Genomic DNA, 20,697 nt, shown 5'->3' with positions numbered 1-20,697 from the left:
CTCCATCGCATTGAACTCTTCCTACTTACCTTCTCTTCAAATCTCTCATTTCCTATCTCTCTTTTTTTCATCCCTAAAATTCCAATAAAAAAAGAAGAGAAAGAACCTTTGCTCGATTTTTCTTCTCCACTCATCTTCCATCGTCTTCTCCCAATCCCTCCTATTGAGCTGGTTTTCGTTATTTTCTCCTCCCATTCCAAATCCTCTTTTCCTTTATGGGCCCAACCTCTTCAAAAAAGAGAGATCGAAAGTAATCAAAGAAGAAGAAGAGAAAATACGATTGGGGAAGAAGAAAGAATCATTGTTTTGCCGTATCAATGATTTTTTTAAAATTTTAATAGTACATAAGCATCAAATAAGCACCAATAATTATTATATTAGACTTTCGATGAGAGAAAGATATGAGAATCATATTTGAGAGCAACATTAAACTGGTTCAAATAGTTAGAATACTAAATTTTAGTTTTTTATTATTTAAGGATTATTTAAAAAAAATCCAATAGTTTAGAGATCTGAAACATAATTTATGAGATAATGCATGGAAAATGCTCGTATATGCAACATCGGCAAATACGTGGCCGGCTTATATTTAAGTTTTGCAATTTTACACATTAGCCCCCGAAAACATCAATATTGGACGACTCTTTTAATATTTTCTTGGGGCCGCGTCAGGGCGCCCACGGTCTCGTGCTCCTCGCCCTCCCATCGTTCCCGTCACCCTTCGTCATCCCGTCTCCCACTTTTAAAACCTGCTTCCGGTCACCGCTCTGGACCACTCCGAAGTCCCAACGCTAGCCGACCCCAAGGACTCGCCGCGGAAGTCGTCCCCATTTTCTCCGCGATCCGATCTCCGACCACTCTCTCGATCCCCTGCTCCTCCTCCCTGTTCCTCTTTTTTCTCCAGTTTCTCCCGTATCTTCCCATTCTCGGGGGCGTTCCGATCGTCGATCGGCTTGAGGCCCGGATCGGATGCGCCCACAGCGCGTGGGCGACGGCGGAAGAGGGCTCGGGCGGCGCGATGGGGTTCGACTGCGACGGCGAGGGCAGGGAAGAGGACGAGATGTCGTCGGTGAGGGGGGTTTCGATCAACGGCCTCACGGTGAAGACCGCCGATGTGGAGGCCAAGCTCGATGAGGGCAACATCCAGGAGGCCGAGTCGTTGCTGAGGGAAGGGCTCTCCCTCAATTAGGAGGTTTGGTTTCTCTTTTAATTTTTTTTTTTGGCATAAAAATTCGATTTTTAGTGGTTCGTTGGCACGATCTCTTGCAAGTTAGATTCTTGAGCATTTGGTTGTTTGAGTTGAGATAAATGATGTAGGTTTTCCTGAATGGTTTGGTACCATTGGCATAATGACTCTTTTTTCTTGTAGTATTGAATCCTAAAGTTGCAATTTATGAGGGAAATTGATTGCCAGGATCTTATTTTGCGACTCTTGTCTTGCATTCATGTTTTCTTGAAATATTTTAGGAAGCAAGAGCACTTCACTTCTTGGGAGGCTGGAATATCAGAGGGGCAATGTGGAATCTGCTTTTCGTGTATTTGATGGAATAGACCTCCAGACTGCTATATAGCGTTTGCAACCCACCTTTTCTGAAAAGCCTGCTTCAAAGCGGAACCGCTCTCATACTGAATCAATACACCAGGTGTCTCAGCATGCTGCTAGCCTCGTCTTTGAAGCCATATACTTGAAGTCCATGACCCTTCAATGATAAAGCCATCGGTATGGATTGCAAAACTATTTATGACCTTAGTAGGAAAGTCCCATGAGGATACACATTGAGTTATTTAGCATTTTTATGTCTATTATTTGATTTGTTTTCTATGGTGTTCTTGTTACGTTAACAGGAAAGTGCATATTTTTTAGGAAGATTTCTTATTTGTTGCAGAAGCTGCTCAGGAATGTAAAAGTGTCCTTGATGCTGTGGAAAAGATATTCCAACATGGCATACCAGATGTTAGTGGAACAAAAGTTACAGGAAACCGTTAGTAAGGCTGTGGAGGTCTTTCCAGAACTATGGAAGCAAGCTGGGCGCCATCAGGAAGCTTTAGCTTCTTACAGACGTGCTCTTCTCAGCCAATGGAATCTTGATGAAGAATACTGTGCAAGGATTAAAAAAAGGTTTGCAGTATTTTTGTTGTATGGTGGTGTAGAAGCTAGTTCACCTAGTTTGGCTGCCCAAGTTGAAGGTTCATTTATTCCTAAGAGCAATTTGGAAGAGGCTATTTTACTTTTAATGATATTGTTAAGGAAATGGTACCTTGGTAAGACTGAATGGGATCCTTCAGTTATGGAGCACCTTACTTTTGCACTGTCCTTATGTGGCCAGACTTCTGTCTTGGGAAGGCACTTTGAGGAGGTCCTGCCCGGAATATATCCCCGCTGTGAAAGGTGTTACAGTTTGGCTCTTTGTTATAGTGGAGCCAGGCAGAACAGATCTGCTTTGAATTTATTGAGAAAGTATTTAAACAGGCATGAAAGCCCTAATGATGTAATGGCATTATTAATGGCTGCTAAGATCTGTAGCGAGGATTGTCTTCTTGCTTCTAAGGGAGCAGAATATGCTTGGAGAGCTATTGCAAATGCTCAGAATGGAGATGAACATCTAAAGAGTGTGGGTCTCCATTTCTTGGGCACTTGTTTGGGGAAACAAGTCAAAATTGCTTCATCAGACCATAAGAGGACTCGTTTGCAAGCTGAGGCTTTAAAGTCACTACATGAGGAAGTTGTGCTTGACTGCAATAACCCATATTTGAATTTTGACTTAAGCCTTGAATATGCTGAGCAGCACAATACAAATGGTGCACTCTGGTATGCAAAAGAATTTATTGATGCGACTGGTGGGTCAATATCTAAAGGCTGGAGATTGCTTGCTTTGGTTCTGTCTGCTTAACAACAATATTTGGAGGCTGAAATTGTTACAGATGCTGCATTAGATGAGACTTCAAAGTGGGAACAAGGGCCATTACTCAGAATTAAGGCTGAATTGAAAGTGGCTCGATTTTTGCCGTTGGATGCAATAGAAGCATATTGTTTCTTGCTTGCTCTTGTTCAGGCCCAAAGAAAGGCCTTTGGATCTTCCAAGAACAGCACTCAGGTTTTTCTTGCTTCTGTTTTTTTTTTTTTTTAGTTTCTTTTGCTCTTCTTTCTTGAGCATATGCTTATGATTTCATCTACTAGTCATATCCTCTTTGAGATGATTTCTGACATCTGATTCAAAAAATTCTTCGAGCTCAAAAAGCTGGAGGTCCACTTTTTCATTTTTTTTCCTTCATAATCTCTGAAGGACTTTGCAAATCTGTGGGCACTACTTCTCTCTTCTCCTCTCTATACATGTGCCTGCCTTTTTTTTAGCACAAGTGCAACCACTAACCCCGTTTTTGGGTATTCAATTGATTGAAAGAAAGCATCTGGGAAAATAAACTGAGATGGCATGGGGTACAGCTGAGATTTTTGGAGGGCTTAGTGGGGATCAGAGGGATGGAAAACCTGTGATGTTGTGCATTGAAATTGTTAAAATGCATGTGGTCTATCTTAGAGAGACAGCAAATAAACCTTGAACTTATACTGTGAAGAAGAATCTGCAAAACCAACTTCAATAGTTGTCATAAGGCTAATAGTTCAAAAAGAAAAGAAGTTACTAAGGACTGTGCTTTTAAAGTTATATAGGGTTCACATGCTGTTTCCTTTGCAATTTTTATCTGTAGTTCATAATGTCAAGTGTAGATTTATTTAAATTTGTAAAGAAGTCCCCAAGCCTTTTGGACAGTGTTTCCATTCTCTTCAAATGAAATTACTAGATGGTTATTGTCATGGATTAGTGAAAAAGAAAAAGGGCATAGCGGAAATCTCCATTAGACAGGGAATAGAGATCTTAAATTCAACTGCAACCAACAAACTTTATTCTGTTTAAGCGTTGTTTGGTAGAGATATCATTAAGCAAATCATATCAGCTAAACACTTGATTTGCTTTAGCTTTGTGAGAACATTTTAGTAACTTTCATTTAGATTTTCATGGGACTTCTTTTTCCAGACCATCCAATGTAAATTTGAGTCCTCTTACTATGCCATAGGTTCCCTCATTGTTCAACTCAGATGTATTGATCTTTCCACTTTTTTCTTGTGTATGATTTCTTGGCCATCACATTCTTATTTGATGATATCATAAGATTGTTTCACTGTCTTAATACATAGTGGTAAATTATATATATATATATAATTTATATATATGTATACATATGTATAGATGTATACATATCTACACGCACGCACACACATATATATATATATATGTGTGCGTTTCAAAATTTTTTCAAAATCAAAACGCAGCAGAATGATAAGATTAAAACTCTTTTAATCAATAACATGCATTCATCATATGAAGGCACCTAAGGATCTAGTTTATATGCAAAAAATAATACAATCTGATTTTTAATTTGAAAAATAAATATGTGATCGGATCGCGTACCCATTTCGCTTTTTTTTTCAAATCTGGATTTTTGCACGGGCTGACCTTCACCTACGATCTGATGATCTTGAATGTCTTCAGAAGGTCTCTTAAAGCTGCACAAGCATCCGGTATCTATGGATATTCACACAAAGCTTTGATATGATCAGAAGTCTTTGATCTCATCGGGATGCTAGCTTCTTTGCAGAGATCGCATTTTGACGGTTGAGGAGAACTCTTTTTTTCTCTTAAGATACTCTAAAGAAGAAGAAGATCAGGAGGATAAAGAGGAAGATGAAGAAGAACAAGGAGACCCTTCTCTTTTTCTCTTAGAACCACGCACATGATCTCTATGCTAGAGATCTAGAGAAGAACTTTTTCTTTTCTTTTCTTTCATACATCAGAGAACCTTTCTCTCTGGTGTGCATCATCATGAAGAAAGAGATGATCAGATGCCATACGTGGATCCAATTACATGAGCAAGAGCCAAATTGATGACTTTGCTTACTTGCGTAGAAGCATGATGTTGGTGTGAATCAGACTTGGTGGGAATTGAAGGAAGATATTGCTTGGGAAAGGGCCGAGTCTAGAAGGTTGTTTTGTTTTTTCCTAATTCATCATTTAGCAGCCACCATCATTTTCTTTGTAGCAAAATGCAATCACTATCATTTTCATAGTAGCAAGATGCAGCTACCATCATTTTCATAGTAGCAAGATGCAGCCTTAGTAGCAAGATGCAGCCACCATAATTTTCTTAGTAGCAAGATGCAGCCACCATAATTTTCTTAATAGCAAGATGCAGCCACCATAATTTTCTTTGTAGCAAAATGCAGCCACCATCATTTTCATAGTAGCAAGATGCAGCTACCATCATTTCCATAATAGCAAAATTCTGTTATTCCCTTCCATTTACTGAATTTGCCTTATGTTTCTTCTCATATCTATATAAAGGGAGGCGATTTATGTATTTTATTCAGACTTCAATGAATGAAAATGAGTGTTGCTGAATTCTCTCATCTAATCCTTATATGTTAGTGGCGAGTTACAAACCCTAGAACTTATCATTCACGTTCTTCTTTTCTTGAGTATGGCGTTCTACCCCTTTGTGATCTGATTGTGGCGATTTTCTTATCAATCAGGTTTCAAAGATTTTTTTTTTTATATTTCTTGTATTCCAATCTTTATCCATACCTACACAAGATAGTTATTCAGGCCTGGGCATGTCACTCTCTACCCTTTTTCGCCTACAAGAGGAACCTTTCCTCTCCAAAAATCTGCACACAAAAAAGAAGACCTTCTTTCTTTCTTCAGCCCATGAGGAAGACCTTCTTCCTCATCTTTTCTCACACCAAGAAGAGGAATGTTTCCTCTCTATTTCCCACGCCATGGACCTCTGATTTTCTGCATCAAAACAACAGCCAACCAGCAGCCATCTCACATTGAAAAGCCATCTAAAACTCATGACTAAGAGCCCATCCTAAATAGCGTGGAGTAGGTCTTTAGATAGGAGTCAAACTCCAAATTTTTAGCGTGTAAGAGGGCTTTGGGGTGGCCCTTTTTTTATTTTTTATTTTTAGTGTGGAGAAGACCTGAGAAACCCCCATGGTAAAAATCAGATCTATATCTGATTTTTTTACACGTTAAAAAGGGAGAGAATGGGCGCTTAGGGCTAGGGTGTGCGTTGGATAGTTTTAGCGCAAGAAAGAAAGAGAATTCTGTCCAACTAGGATTCCTCTTTCACGCTAATCCAAAGGAAATAAAGGGGCGGTGTGGGCTGGGTTTTAGGCGTGAAATATCACACGCAAAGATGTAGATTGCATGGAGTTTGGGGCAGCCAAGAAGAATGAGTCCTAGTCCAACTAGAACTTTTCTTGTTCTTGGTCCAAGCCTAACTAATTCTTGGTCTAATCCTAACTAAATTAGGAATTAGTTATAACCAATTAACTAATTAGGTCCTAATCCAAATAGGAATCCAATTAGGCCCTAATCCAATTAGGAAATTAGTTAGGTTAAACCCCATTAAACTAGGGATTGATTTTTTGGATATAAAGTCATCTCATAACCAATAGAGCTTGATCCAATCAAGCCTGTTATCCAATAGGACTTGATCCAATCAAATTCAAATCAAATTAAATTGAATCAAATTCAATTAAATCTGATTTGAATCTTATAGCTCAATCATATTGAGCCTTATTGCAATCCAATTGCAAATTAAATCCTCCTAAAAATTTACTAACCCTCAGTAAATTGAATATTGCAACTTTTGCATTGATTTAATCATCAATCAAATTGATAATTAAATCATATTGCGATTCATAATCGCAACTCAACCATCTGATCAGTCAAAAGTTTCTTTTGTGTGTGACCCCATAGGTTCTGTTCTATCTGATAGTGAGGTATATTGTGATCCCTATCATAATATCATCGAAACTCTTTTCAATGGATTGAAACTATTTCAACTTTACCCATCAAGGATCATCGATCATCAAGATGATGCTCATGGGCCCCACTAGTGACACTTAGCAGTATATAGTGGCAATCCAGTAGAATAAAAATGATAAACCTTTAGGTGCAGTTACAGTCTCTCTATCGTGAGTCCCGACTAGACGAAGGTCATGGAAAGCTCGTCAAATCCCATCATCAGTCATATGTTAGATTTTTCGACTCAAGTACATCTGGTGAATACCTATGAAAATTATTTTCCATCAATCACACTACTTTGGCCAAGGATTTTTGAACTCAATCTCATAAATCATATAGGACTATTTTTCGTTAAGGACAATAGATTTCATCTAGATGCGCATCCTGTTCCTATAGTAGATTAACTGTCATCAACATTCACTACAAGGACTCATTGAGGTCATGTTTATATGTAGTGAAACTTCAACAGTCTCATTGTGAGCAGCCGTGGCATCGTAGGTCAAAGGACCAGCCACACTACTGCAACATCGAGAAAGTCACTAATGAGTGAGTAGACATCCATGTGACTTCTCATATTGATCACGCTCAGTGCTAGTTATTCTCTAACAACCATTTGCACTCTTACTCCAGTGTTCCTACACTGCAGATTCGAGACTCATCTGTCTGAAAGAAGTGATCAATGCACTAATCTGTCTGGATTAATCACCGTCCCCATGATGATCCTTTGATCAGGAGCAATTTAAGAATTAACCATCAATGACATATGTCTCAAATTCTCAACTCTTTGAGAATATGTGTCATCATCTTATTAATCCCTCGGACGATTCATGAACACATACAATATGAATGAAATTAAAACTGTTCGTTAAGTACAAATCATGTCCTAGAAATATGATATGCGTTAGCTAAGATTAGCTTTTAGGGCATATATCTAACAATCTCCCATTTGCACTAAAATCAATTTGTCATATACCTAAGCCCCTTCTTCTCAAGATGGGTTTCGATCTTCGGCTGACTAAGTGACTTAATCAGTGGGTCTATCATATCCTATGTGGAGTCTACTCTTTGCACCTCTATGTATTTCTACTTGAGGTAGTCGCGTATACCACTGCTCTATGTGCTTGGATATCTGGTGAGACCTTGGCTTCTTAGCGAAGATTATGGGTCATTGTTTTTATGGTACGGTGTCATGACATCTGATGGCATGACATCTAATTCCACAATTATCATAAGAATCAGAATGCGTCCTATACATCTACAGCGTATTTAGCTTCTATTGATCAGTTGTTTGGAACCCTTCCAACATATCGAACCAAGAACACACCCTGATGTAGACATTCTATCATCAGCATCAAACATAAAGTCTGAATCGATGTATCCTCCTCTTAGTTCAGACCCTTATCCAAAGATCAAAAATAAATTCTTAGTGTTTTTCAAGTACTTAAGGATGTTTTCACAGCAATTCAACATTCATAGTCTGGATTTAACTGATATCTGCTCGGGACACTCACAACAATGGCTATATCAAGTCAAGTATATAGCATGGTATACTCTTATGCCCAAGAGAGTAGCAGATCTCTCTTGAAGGTTTCTATGCTAAACCCTTTAGCATCTCCTCTATGTACTTTTCTGTGAAAATCCAAGCATCTTTTTAGATCTATCTTTATAGATCTTTTTATTCTCAGATTATGGGATGCTTGCCCTAGGTCTTTCATAGAAAATTTTATATACAATCACATTTTAACTGATGTCAGCATGGGATACTCCCAATCAAGAGGATGTCATTCATGTACAATACGAAGAATGAGACAGCACTCCCACTAACTTTCATGTAAACACGAGTCCTCATTCTCGATGAAATCAAATAATTTGATCACACTATTGAAACGAGTATTCCAACTCCAAGATGTTTGCTTAAGTCTATGTATGGACCTTTGCATTGTGATCTCTATCACTGAAAGTGAAATCCATAGTCCGTTCTATATAGATATCTTCTCAAAATATCCATTTAGGAAGGCTATCTACACATCCATTTCTCGAAATCGATGTCCAACATCGCCTCATACGTCTTGGGATAATCTCTATGTTTCCTATCTCCTATGAAAAATATTTTCTCTATATCTTCGCATATCAAATACCTTTCATAAGGATGGAAGATCCTATTTGATCTACGAGGTGTAGGAGGTACTACATGTATTGGCTCATCATGAATAGATTCTACAGGTCCTATGACTTGTTGCTTTCAGAGACTCTTTTTGAACTTATCTTTTCACCATCTCTATCTTGGATAAACTATTTTTCAAAAAGATAGCATGATGATTGTGATTCTTTGGGAAGAAAACTAGTATCTCAAACTCTTTAGGATATCCTATGAAACTAGCTCTCATAGATTTAGCCTCTAACTTATCCTGCTTGCTATGCTTGATACGGGCTGGACATCTCTAAATCTTGAAATGATCAAGACTTGGTTGCTTATCTTGCCATATCTCATATGGTGTAGTAGGAACGAATTTAGAGGATACCTTATTTAACAGGTAAATTTAAAGTATGTCTCTAAAGAAATAAATGTTAAATTAGTGAAGTTCATCATGGATCGAACTATATCTTATACAGCCCTATTCCTTCTCTTAGATATCCCATTGAGCTGAGGTTTACTAGGAGGGGTCCACAATGAAACTATGTCATTTTTTTTGAGACAACCGAGAAATTTTCTACTTTGGCATTGCCTCCTCGATCTGATCGAAGTATCTTTACAATTTTTGTCAGTTTATTTCTCTACTTCACATCTGAATTTTTTGAATTTTTCAAAGATATCAGATTTGTATCTCATATACCTACCCATACTATGACTGATCATCGGTAAAAGCAATGAAGTAGAGATAATCTCCCTTGTCTGGCACATCAAATACACCGCACGCATCAAATATGTATAAGGGCAAGTATGTCAGTGGTCCCTTCCTCTTGTCCCACAAAGGGCAGCTTGGTTATTTATCCTCAAAGAGATGATATACAGACTAGATATGACTCAACAGTCAATGAGCCTAAGAGCCCATGTTTCTCCAGTTTGTAAATCATTTCTTCTCCTATATAATCTAGCCTAAAGTACCATATATACTTTAGGTTTATCTCAACTATGGATCTCTCAGATCCAATGGTACTTACTGTTTGTTCAAATATGTTCACAGATGCATCACCATGCAAATGATAGAGACTGTCTCTAAAAATTAAATTCAAACAGTGGTCGTAGAGATTAGGTGCTCACGGCCATAGCAGCAACTCTTGTCTTATTGCCGATTTGAAGGGTTACTTTACCTTCCCTCGGTCCTCTGTGTTCCCTTAGACGTACTAAAGTGCATAAACAAGCACTAGAGTCTAATACTCAATAGGGAGGAAAAAATCGTAAGATTAGTTTTTGAGCAATTTTGACATGTCTTCCCAAAGTGTGTTCTTTTTTTTAGGCTCTTCAGATATGTACTTCTGAACTTTTCAAGGTTCCTTAGTTACCAATATTTTGACCAATCCAGATAAGGTGCTATCAGGGTTATTCATATGGTAGTTTATCATAAACTGTCCATACAAAATAGGAAGGGATTGCATGATCAAATTCACTAGCAATTTCTTGTGCATGGTCATGTCGAGCTTCTCAAGTTCTTTAATGTCCTTGATCATTATTAAACAGTGATCATGGACTGACTGCCAATTGCGTATCTCATGCGCTATGCGACTCTGATTATCTCACAATTTTTGTAGATGAATCAGCATGTCGTTCGCAGTGTACATGTCTTTATGCACGAGTTGAAGTTCATCATGCATGGATTCCAATTTATAGCACCTAACTTTATTGTCATTGTCCATCCACTTATCAAGTATAGCTCGTTGACTATGGATTGGACAGGTTAATAACATAGGGATAATCGGATTGAGAACATGGCTTAATTTTCTAAAATTAAGAATGATTCTTATAGTTTCTGAGCCAGTGTATGTAATTAGTTTCGGTTAAACGGTTGATATCTAGGATTTGAGCTAGAGTGTTGGAAGCGGACACAGTAAACCGCAGAGAGTAAATATTCTAATTAGATATATGTATTTATTTTATAATTTATTCTAAAGATTTTAAGAAACAAATAGGTTCTTACTATTTTATCAAATCTCTCACTCTCCAGGTGGAGAAACAAAAACCCTAATACAATAACTGGATTTCTAATAGGTGCTGTGGTCCCACCGATGCCGTGCACTTCACCTGATAGATATTGGTAACACGCACATTGATGTATGGACAATTTTTTGCCCAGATGCTTCTCTAAGCATGTTGCGGCGATGTGATCTCTAAGTCATGTGGGCTCACTTGACAGATATTGACTACACTCTTTAGTTAAGCCCGACCCACCATTTACAAGTAGGTACAAAGCCATTACTGAGTCCCTCATCTGACAGATATTGGGTCCAACCCCATCCTTATCCTGGAGCAACTCTTTGCTAATAGAGTGGTTGCGTATTCCTGATGCAATTGAACTACTGTGATCAGTCGAGAATAATCAACGTCGGTAGCACGCCTGCACATCTACAAAGATGGAAGATTGATAGGCTTAATATTTACGAAGAGATTTGATTCAGATCTCAACTAATCAATCATCACATGACTGATCTAATTGGCATGGACTAAACCAAATCACCAAGCAACCATATTCAAGACTCAACCTTTCAAATTAGTCAGATAAGCGAAGATCGGTGGGAGACTCCCCTTTGATGGGATCATGGGTCCTAATTAAGTAACCACCTCTCAAGTCCTTGTCTTAGACACCAATTGATCAATTGGTCCAAATAGATTAGCATAGGTGAATCAGGCTCGAACCACAAAGTCGAATTAGGTCCTTAGGTAAATTGATCTACATATGGGTGTCAATCGATTCAATCAATATTAATTGTATAATCTTAAGCTTTATTGACCTAATCCTAATCAACATTTAACTCAATTTGATCAACCGCTAAATCGATTTAGACCCATTATGATCAAATCAAAAATTCTAGGTGTAATCCAATTACATGATCTAATTTGATCTACCCTGACCAATCCCTCATGCACAAACACAAATTTCAGATATTAAATCTAAATTTTCAGATTTTGCATGAAAAGTAAGTTTTTGATCTTAAAATAATTTTCAGATCGTGCATGCAATCATATATCACATATATGAATAAATTCAGATCATAAAAATTAATTTCAGATCTAAATATGCAATTACATATCACATATATGAACAAAATTTAGATCATACAAACTAATTTCAAACCTAAGCATGCTTTCATATATCATATATATGAATCAAAATTAGATCTCAAAATTCTTTTCAGATCTAAATTAAATAGGTATACATATCATGTATTGATTAAAATCGTATTTTAAAAATCTTTTTCAAATCATGCATGTTATTTTCATACATATGAATCCGTGGCTCTGCTACCACTATTGAGATTTCTAAGGTGCTCGTGCATGTGTGTTTTAAAATATTTTCAAAATCAAAATGCAGCGGAATAATAAGATTAAAATCTTTTCAATGAATAACATGCATTCATCATATGAAGGCACCTAAGGATTTAGTTCATATGCAGAAAATAACACAATCTGATTTTAAATCTGAAAAATAAATATGCGATCGGATCGCGTATCTGTTTCGCTTTTCTTTTTTTTAAAATCTGAATCTTTGCACGGGCTGATCTACAATCTGATGATCTTGGATATCTTCAGAAGGTCTCTTGAAGCCGCACAAGCATCCGACATCTACGGATATCCACACAAAGCAAGGTTTCCCATACTGTGCCGAACTAGTCGGTACACCTCGTATCGTACTGGACCAGTGGGGAACTGACACGATTCGATCGATAAATTTGGTACACCAATGGTACAGAAAAAAAAAAAGAAAGTGAGAAAGAGAGGAGGAGAGGGAGGGAGGTGGGAGCCGTCGGAGGTCGACGGTGGCCGGCTGTGGCCGTCGGAGGGCTTTCGAATTCCGTATCGTCCGATAGGACTTTCAAGATAGTGAGAAAGAGAGAGAGAATGCTCGAAGGGGAGAGGGACCTACCGGATGGATGGTGCCTCCATCGCGAGGCCCTCGGTGGCCGGCAAGCCAACGCCGATGGCCTGAAGGTGGTCGAGTGGGCGGAGCCCCTCCGCGGCTTCGCCCTTTTCTTTTCAAAACAGGCGGTCATCTATTTTAATTTTTTTTTTTGGTTTTAAACTCATAAAGTCGGCAACCCAGTTGCCGACTTAAGGGATTTTAAAAAAAAAAAAGACAAAAATCGTGAAGCCGGTAAACTATTTGCCGGCTTCACTTAAAACTATATTTTTTAAAAAACTCGCGAAACAGGGGCGACACCTCTGTTTCACGCCCGCGGCGCCGCGCGCGTGGACTGCGCCCTCTGGTGGCCAGCCAAAGGCCGTCCGACGGCCCTGCCGGCTCCTTCCCCTCCCTCTTTTTCTTTCTCCCTCCTCTCTTTCTATTTCTCTCTCTTTTTCTTCTTCCAATTCGGGTCTGTTTGTCTTCGTCGGTTCGGTACGGTATGAAATCGTACCAAACCATACCGCTGGCCGGCCGATATGGTTGGCGGTACCGGTTCAGCATACCTTGATACAAAGCTTTGATCTGATCAGAAGCTTTTGATCTCACTGGGGTGCTAGCTCTTTTGCAGAGATCGCATCTTGACGGTTGAGGAGAACTCTTCTTTTCTCTCAAGACACTCTTAGAGGAGAAGAAGATCAAGAGGATAAAGAGGAAGATGAAGAAGAACAAGGAGATCCTTCTCCTTTTCTTCTTAGAACCACGCATATGATCTTTACGCTAGAGATATAGAGAAGAACTCTTTTTTCTCTTTTCTTCCATGCATGAGAGAACCTTTCTCTCTACCCTTTTTGTGCCTACAAGAGGAACCTTTCTTCTCCAAAAATCAGCACATAAGAAAGAACTTCCTTTCTTCAGCTCATGAAGACCTTCTTCCTGATCTTTTCTTGCACCAAGAAGAGGAACGTTTTCACTCTTTTTCCCACACCATGGACCTCTGATTTTCTGCATCAAAACAACAGCTAACCAGCAGCCATCTCACATTAAAAAGCCATCTAAAACTCACGACTAAGAGCCCATCTTAAATAGCGTGGAATAGGTCTTTAGATAGGAGTCAAACTCCTAATCTTTTGGCGTGTAAAAGGGCTTTGGGGTGGCCTTTTTTTTTTTTCTTAGCATTGAGAAGACCTGAGAAACCCCCACGGTAAAAATCAGATCTATATCTGATTTTTTTACACGTTAAAAAGGGAGACAATGGGCGCTTAGGGCTAGGGTGTGCGTTGGATAGTTTTAGCGCAAGAAAGAAAGAGAATCCCAGTCCAACTGGGATTCCTCTTTCACGTTAATCCAAAGGAAATAAATGGGCGGCGTGGGCCTGGGTTTTAGGCTGAAATATCTCAGATGGAGATTGCGTGGAGTTTGGGGCAGCCAAGAAGAATGAGTCCTAGTCCAACTAGGACTTTCTTGGTTCTTGGTCCTTGGTCCAAGCTTAACTAATTTTTGGTCTAATCCTAACTAATTTAAGAATTAGTTATAACCAATTAACTAATTAGGTCCTAGCCCAAATAGGAATCTAATTAGGCCCTAATCCAATTAGAAAATTAGTTAGCTTAAACCTCATTAAACTAGGGATTGATTTCTTGGATATAAGGTCATCTCATAACCAATAGAGCTTGATCCAATCAAGCTTGTTATCCAATAGGGCTTGATCCAATTAAATCCAAATCAAATTAAATTGAATCAAATTCAATTAAATCTGATTTGGACTCTATAGCTCAATCATATTGAGCGCTATTGCAATCCAATTGCAAATTAAATCCTCCTAAAAATTTACTAATCCTTAGTGAATTGAACATTGCAAGTTTTGCATTGATTTAATCATCAATCAAATTGATAATTAAATCCTATTACGATTCATAATTTCAACTCAACCATCTGATTAATTAAAAGTCTCTTTTGTGTGTGATCTCATAGGTTCTATTCTATTTGATAGTGAGGTAAATTGTGATCTCTATCACAATATCATCGAAACTCATTTCAATGGATCGAAACTATTTCAACTCTATCCATCAAGGATCATTGATCATAAGATGATGCTCATGGGCCCCACTAGTGACACCTAGCAGTATATAGTGGTAATCCAGCAGAATAAAAATAATGAACCTCTAGGTGCAATTATTGTGTGATACAATTCTTCTATCGTGAGTCCCGACTAGACGAAGGTAATGGAAAGCTTGTCAAAACTCCATCATCAGTCATATATTAGATTTATTTGACTCGAGTATATCTTGTGAATACTCATGAAAATTTTTTTCCATCAATCACACTGTTTTGGCCAAGGACTTCTGAACTCAGTCTCATAAATCATATAGGACTACTCTTTTTTGCTAGGGATAATAGATTCCATCTAGATGCATATCTTGCTTCTACAATGGACCAGCTGTTGTTAACATCTACTATAAAGACTCATTGAGATCATGTTTATGTGTAGTCAAACTTCATCAGTCTTATTGTGAGCAGTCGTGACACTGTAGGTCAAAGGACCAGTCATACTACTGTAGCATCGATAAAGTCATTAACGAGTGAGCAGACATCCATGTGACTTCTCATGTTGGTCACGGTCAGTGCTAGTTGTTCTCTAACAACTATCTTCACTCTCGCTCCAGTGTTCCTACACTGCAGACTCGATACTCATCTACTTGAACGAAGCGATTCATGCATCGGTCTGTCTAGATCAATCACCGTCCCCATGGTGATCTTTTGATCAGGAGCAATTTAGGAATTAACTATCAATGACACATGTCTCAAATTCTCAACTTTTTGAGAATATGTATCATCTTGTTAATCCCTCGGACGATTCATGGATACATACAACATGAATGGAATTAAAACTGTCTGTTAAGTACAAATCATGTCCTAGAAATACGATATGCGTCAGTCAAGATTGACTTCTAGGGCATACATCTAACATATACATATACACATGTGTGTATATATATATATATATGTATATATATAGTGGCGGAGCCTGACATTAAGTGTTGGGAGGGCAAAATAATAATTTACTAATAATTTTTAAATAAAATATTTTATAATAAATAGTAAAATAAAGATATAGATATCTAAAAATATTATAAAAATATCAATAAATATTTAATTTTATGTACAAACAAAGATAAGTAAAAAATATTACCTTATGCCATCTGCAAAATGTTTTTGATTGTGTAAAAATCTCAATAATCTCTTTCACATTAAAGGTTGAAGAATAAATAAAGGGTTAAAGAAAAATAAACAGCTATTTTTTTTAAAAAAATATTTTTTAATAAAAAAATTAATATATAAATTAATTATATGGTCTTTTCCGAAGCTGGTGGAGTCGTAATGCATGTAAGACTAAAATATTGGGGGGACCACCATATCTATAAATATATATAAATATACACGTGTATACACACACACACACACACACACACACACACACATATATATGTATATATATGTATATCTATATGTATATCTGTATGTATATTTATATGTATGTATATGTATATGTGTATGTATATCTATATGTATGTATATGTATATGTATATGTATATGTATATGTATATATATGTATATGTATATTTATATGTATGTATATCTATATGTATGTATATGTATATGTATATGTGTATGTATGTATATATGTATGTATATTAATGCTGTAGGAAAGTTCACTAAGGTCAGGAAAAAAGATTGAGAATACAAATGATTATCCTTTTGCCTGAATGAGGAGATTTACAATAGAACTTCAGGGCTCATATTTTTTGGGTAATTGAAGCTGGACTCGGGAATTGCAAAGGACTGATATGTTGACAGTGATACTAATGTCTGAATGAGAATAGGTGTAATCTGCATGTACATGCACTCATATTTTTGAGCATGCTTGAATGCACAGCACCATGGCTTCTATGTGTATTGTAAGTGACTTGTCTTACCATATTGGATATTTTGTTTGCATGTTTCATTTCCAAAATCTCTAGTTATTTTTCAACTTTCAAGATGGTGTAGTAGGATGAAAATAACCATTAATCATGGAAGGAAAATTTGCTGTTTTCCTTTGGAAAAGATCTCTTTAGTTCTCAATCTCTATGTTGATGTCCCTTCAGGTCAAGGATGTTAACGTCAGTGAGTTTGAAGTATGGCAAGGTCTTGTAAATCTATATTCTAGTCTTTCCCATTGGAAAGATGCTGTGGTTTGCTTGGAGAAGGCTAGGGCCCTGAAACCATATTCTGCTGCTATACTGCAAATAGAAGGTAGAGACCAGACTTTTCATCTATGCAGTAGTCTCTGTTATAGTTTGCTGTTTTCTTGGTAACACTTATAGTTACTTCCTCTCTTTTTTTCTTCCTTTTTAGTTACTGTTTAATAACTGCTGAACTACTATTTCAACTTCTCAAATTTAATAGAAAGCTTTGGATTTATCTATTGCTAACAATTTATCATAATGGTTATTTACGTTCATCTTGTGCAGAAGCAGGTTGCTCCCTTCCTGAAATGGATGTAATTTGGCATATAGATTTGAAAAAAATTCTATATCAAAAAGGACTTGACAATCTAAGAATTTTTTATGAAGTGGATTATTAAAAATTTTCGACAGTAAAAGTTGGAGTTATCAATCTAAGGTCTGCTTGATTGTGGGCACATGTGTGTGCGCAAACACACTTTGCTACAGGATTATTAGATTGCCAACTCCATCTTGTGAATCTTGTAATGAAGTTGCTAAAATAAATTCTAAATCAAAAAAAGAACCTGGAATCTAAGAATCTTCTAACAAAGTCTATTTGTGTGCACCTCTAGAAACACTTCACTTCTAGATTCTAAGATTGCCAAATCCATATTTGATGTATGTTTTTACATCCTAAGATCGCCAACTGCTTTATTTGATATTGAACATTTTTGAGCATTCTACTGGCACAATAGATAATCATTGGCTGGCAAGAAACCTATCAATGCAAAGAAGTATACAACCATTAAATTATTGTTTCCAGAAGATTGGTTAGTCCTACTAGGAGGTCAATATTTTAAGATTTCAATTTGGCTTCTGCAGCTATGCTTCATGAATTATTTTAGAAATATAATTCAAATATAAAAACAATAGTAACTCAATTCTGGGTAGTTACTCCTGCAAATAAAAGAGCAAGTACCTATTGTTTTTGATGCAATACGTATGGTTTTCACTAATCCAATCTAACTAGTTAGTCTCAAATTCTATGTGAAGTCCTTTTCCTAACCTTATGATATCTGCCAGCTGCATTATGTTTCACTTGAACAAAAGAAAGAGTTTTTTACAGCAGGAAGTTAAACTCCAAAACCTAACGTTAACTTTTGTCCCCATATATGTTATCCTTTTTATTTTTTGCTTATTTTGCTTGTGGAATTTCGAACTTTGGAATGTTTGATCAACTTTTGATCTTAGTTATGTATGTCCAAGCATTGAAGGCACACAGAGAAGTCATTCATTGGTTGATTATTGTATGCTCTTACATTACTCTTTGTTATATCTGTCTTCAAACTACCACCATCTTTTTGGCTTGTTTTACATTGAAATAAACAGCCGCTCCTCATTAAAAGTGGGAAGTGAATGACCGTTCTTGAACCTGTGATTTTTCAGGTTCTATGTATGAGGCCCGTGGTGAGACTAAAGATGCATTGGCTGCTTATACCAATGCCCTTTCGATGGATTTGGATCATGTGCCCTGCAAGGTATCGATTGGTTCCCTGCTCTCTAAGAAAAGCTCAAAATCTTTGCCTGTGGCTAGAAGCTTTCTCTCAGATGCTCTAAGGCTTGAACCCACCAATCGACTTGCCTGGTATTACTTGGGATTGGTTCATAGAGATGATGGTCGGCTGGCCGATGCAGCAGACTGCTTCCTAGCAGCATCCATGCTAGAAGAATCAGATCCTGTAGAGAGTTTCAGTTCGATTTCATGAGCCTTCAATTTAAGGCTCCATAATTCTTCCCCTTTCTGGTACATAACCGAGAGAATTGAATTTCAGCTGTAGATTGTATTTATAGAGTTTTTGTGCCTTTTTTTTCCTCCCTTCATAATTGTATCACTGCTACTGCATCCTTGGCGGCATACAATTTATCTGGCGAGAAACGTTTAAAGGCAATTTCATCCTAGTTACTTGTCACTAGTGGAGTAGTGCTGTTGAGCTTGTACATTTTATCATATCAAATTTTTTCCTTGGCTTTCCTTTTTGATTCTTGCTGCCACCTGTTGTATATAGCATTAAGATCTTGAGAGCTGTGAAGGATCACAAAAAGGTGCTGTAAAACAGAAGTTTATGTGTATGATGCTTGTGGTCTCACTGAGTATATTATCTGAAGCTTATGTGTTGTAAATCACCAGTGAGAACAAAATGCAGAAAGCAAAATAATATATTAGTTTTTGCATGACAGGAAAGAGAGGACCACGCTGGATATGACCACAGTGATGAGAGCATAACATTTGATCTAAGTGACCATTGTGGAGATGGGATGTGGCTAGTGGGTATGGTTATTTTTAATCAGGTTCCCATTCTCCGGGAAACTAAGAGGTGATACGAGCACCAAAGCCATGTGGAGTGTCACGTGCTTTCTGCAGAATGTATTGCTTATCATATCATGCCCAGTTGATGCCCTTGAAGTCCCCCGGAGGGCATCGGCAGTATGATTTTTTTCAAAATATAATTTGTGTTGGCCTGTCATTGGTGGCTATTGAAATTTTACTAACCATGTGCATTGGTTGTCAAGATAGCTTTTAGTAACAGAAAAAGATGCCAAACTAATGACTGAAGTGCTGCTCGAGTTTATTTTACCACTCTTTGGACCCTTTTTTAATCAACCACCCTGATGAAGGAAAATACCTAGTAATTGTAAAAAATGAAGTTTACTTTAATGTGAGTTAGAAGAAGCTTTATAAAGAGTGATGCCAAACAGTTGTATCGGGCTCCTCATCTGAGATTATCCAGCAAAAATCATACATAAAATATGTGTAGTTTGGCATAATAGAGTAGAGAGCAATAATAGATGGTTGAGTAAGAGGTGAAAAAACGATTGCTTGCCACTCCAAGGTTAGTAAGTATGCTTGCTGGCTCTTAGGTGGAGGGGGGTCCACATGATAAATTTGTAGGGAAATGTTGGAACACCATGATCATAGATGTGGGTGGAGCAACGAGGGAGGCTTCTGGTGCAACCATGGCATGGTTAGAGCTGATCATGGGTCGAATCTTTGGTTTAAATTATATTCATTTTATGGTCTTTAGATCGAGCTTAATCAAAATTTAACATTTTTTTTTGCCTAACCATGGCCCATGATCAGCTCTAGGCTGGTTAAGGAGCTAATTTTTTTATGGATGCTTACCAACACAAGTTGCTTGACCAAGGAGACAAGGGGTTGACTACTCTTAGCTAAAAAAGGGGTTGATTACAGGAAAAGGAAGGAAAAGAGTTAGAAAACCATTTATGGAGAATGTTGCTGTATGAGTCATGTTCTTCAAAATCTTAGTCAATTTTTGTCGAGCATAAAGCTTTGTGGCAGGATGGTTATATGATGGGAGGTGTTGAATACCTGCGTCATACTTGAAGACGTTATTAACATTATGAAGATGATTCTCTGTAACACTAATTATAAGGTGTTTCAGATGCACACATGATTTTCTAATATCAATTTCACTGAATTTGATAGTTTTCCAATCCTTTCATTAACAGAAACGGAAAAAAATTGATTTGATGATTGTAGATCATGA

The 20,697-nt window shown here is 37.4% G+C and overlaps 1 pseudogene; it reads left to right on the top strand.

The window, feature by feature from the left end:
• The first annotated feature begins 881 nt into the window (after positions 1-881).
• LOC105040067 (protein NPG1-like) lies at positions 882-19,051 on the top strand (annotated as a pseudogene).
• The last annotated feature ends 1,646 nt before the right edge of the window (positions 19,052-20,697 follow it).

The sequence above is a fragment of the Elaeis guineensis genome, chromosome 1, assembly GCF_000442705.2.
Source record: "Elaeis guineensis isolate ETL-2024a chromosome 1, EG11, whole genome shotgun sequence".
Lineage (NCBI taxonomy): Eukaryota > Viridiplantae > Streptophyta > Magnoliopsida > Arecales > Arecaceae > Elaeis > Elaeis guineensis.
This window is presented reverse-complemented; position numbering and strand designations above follow the sequence as displayed.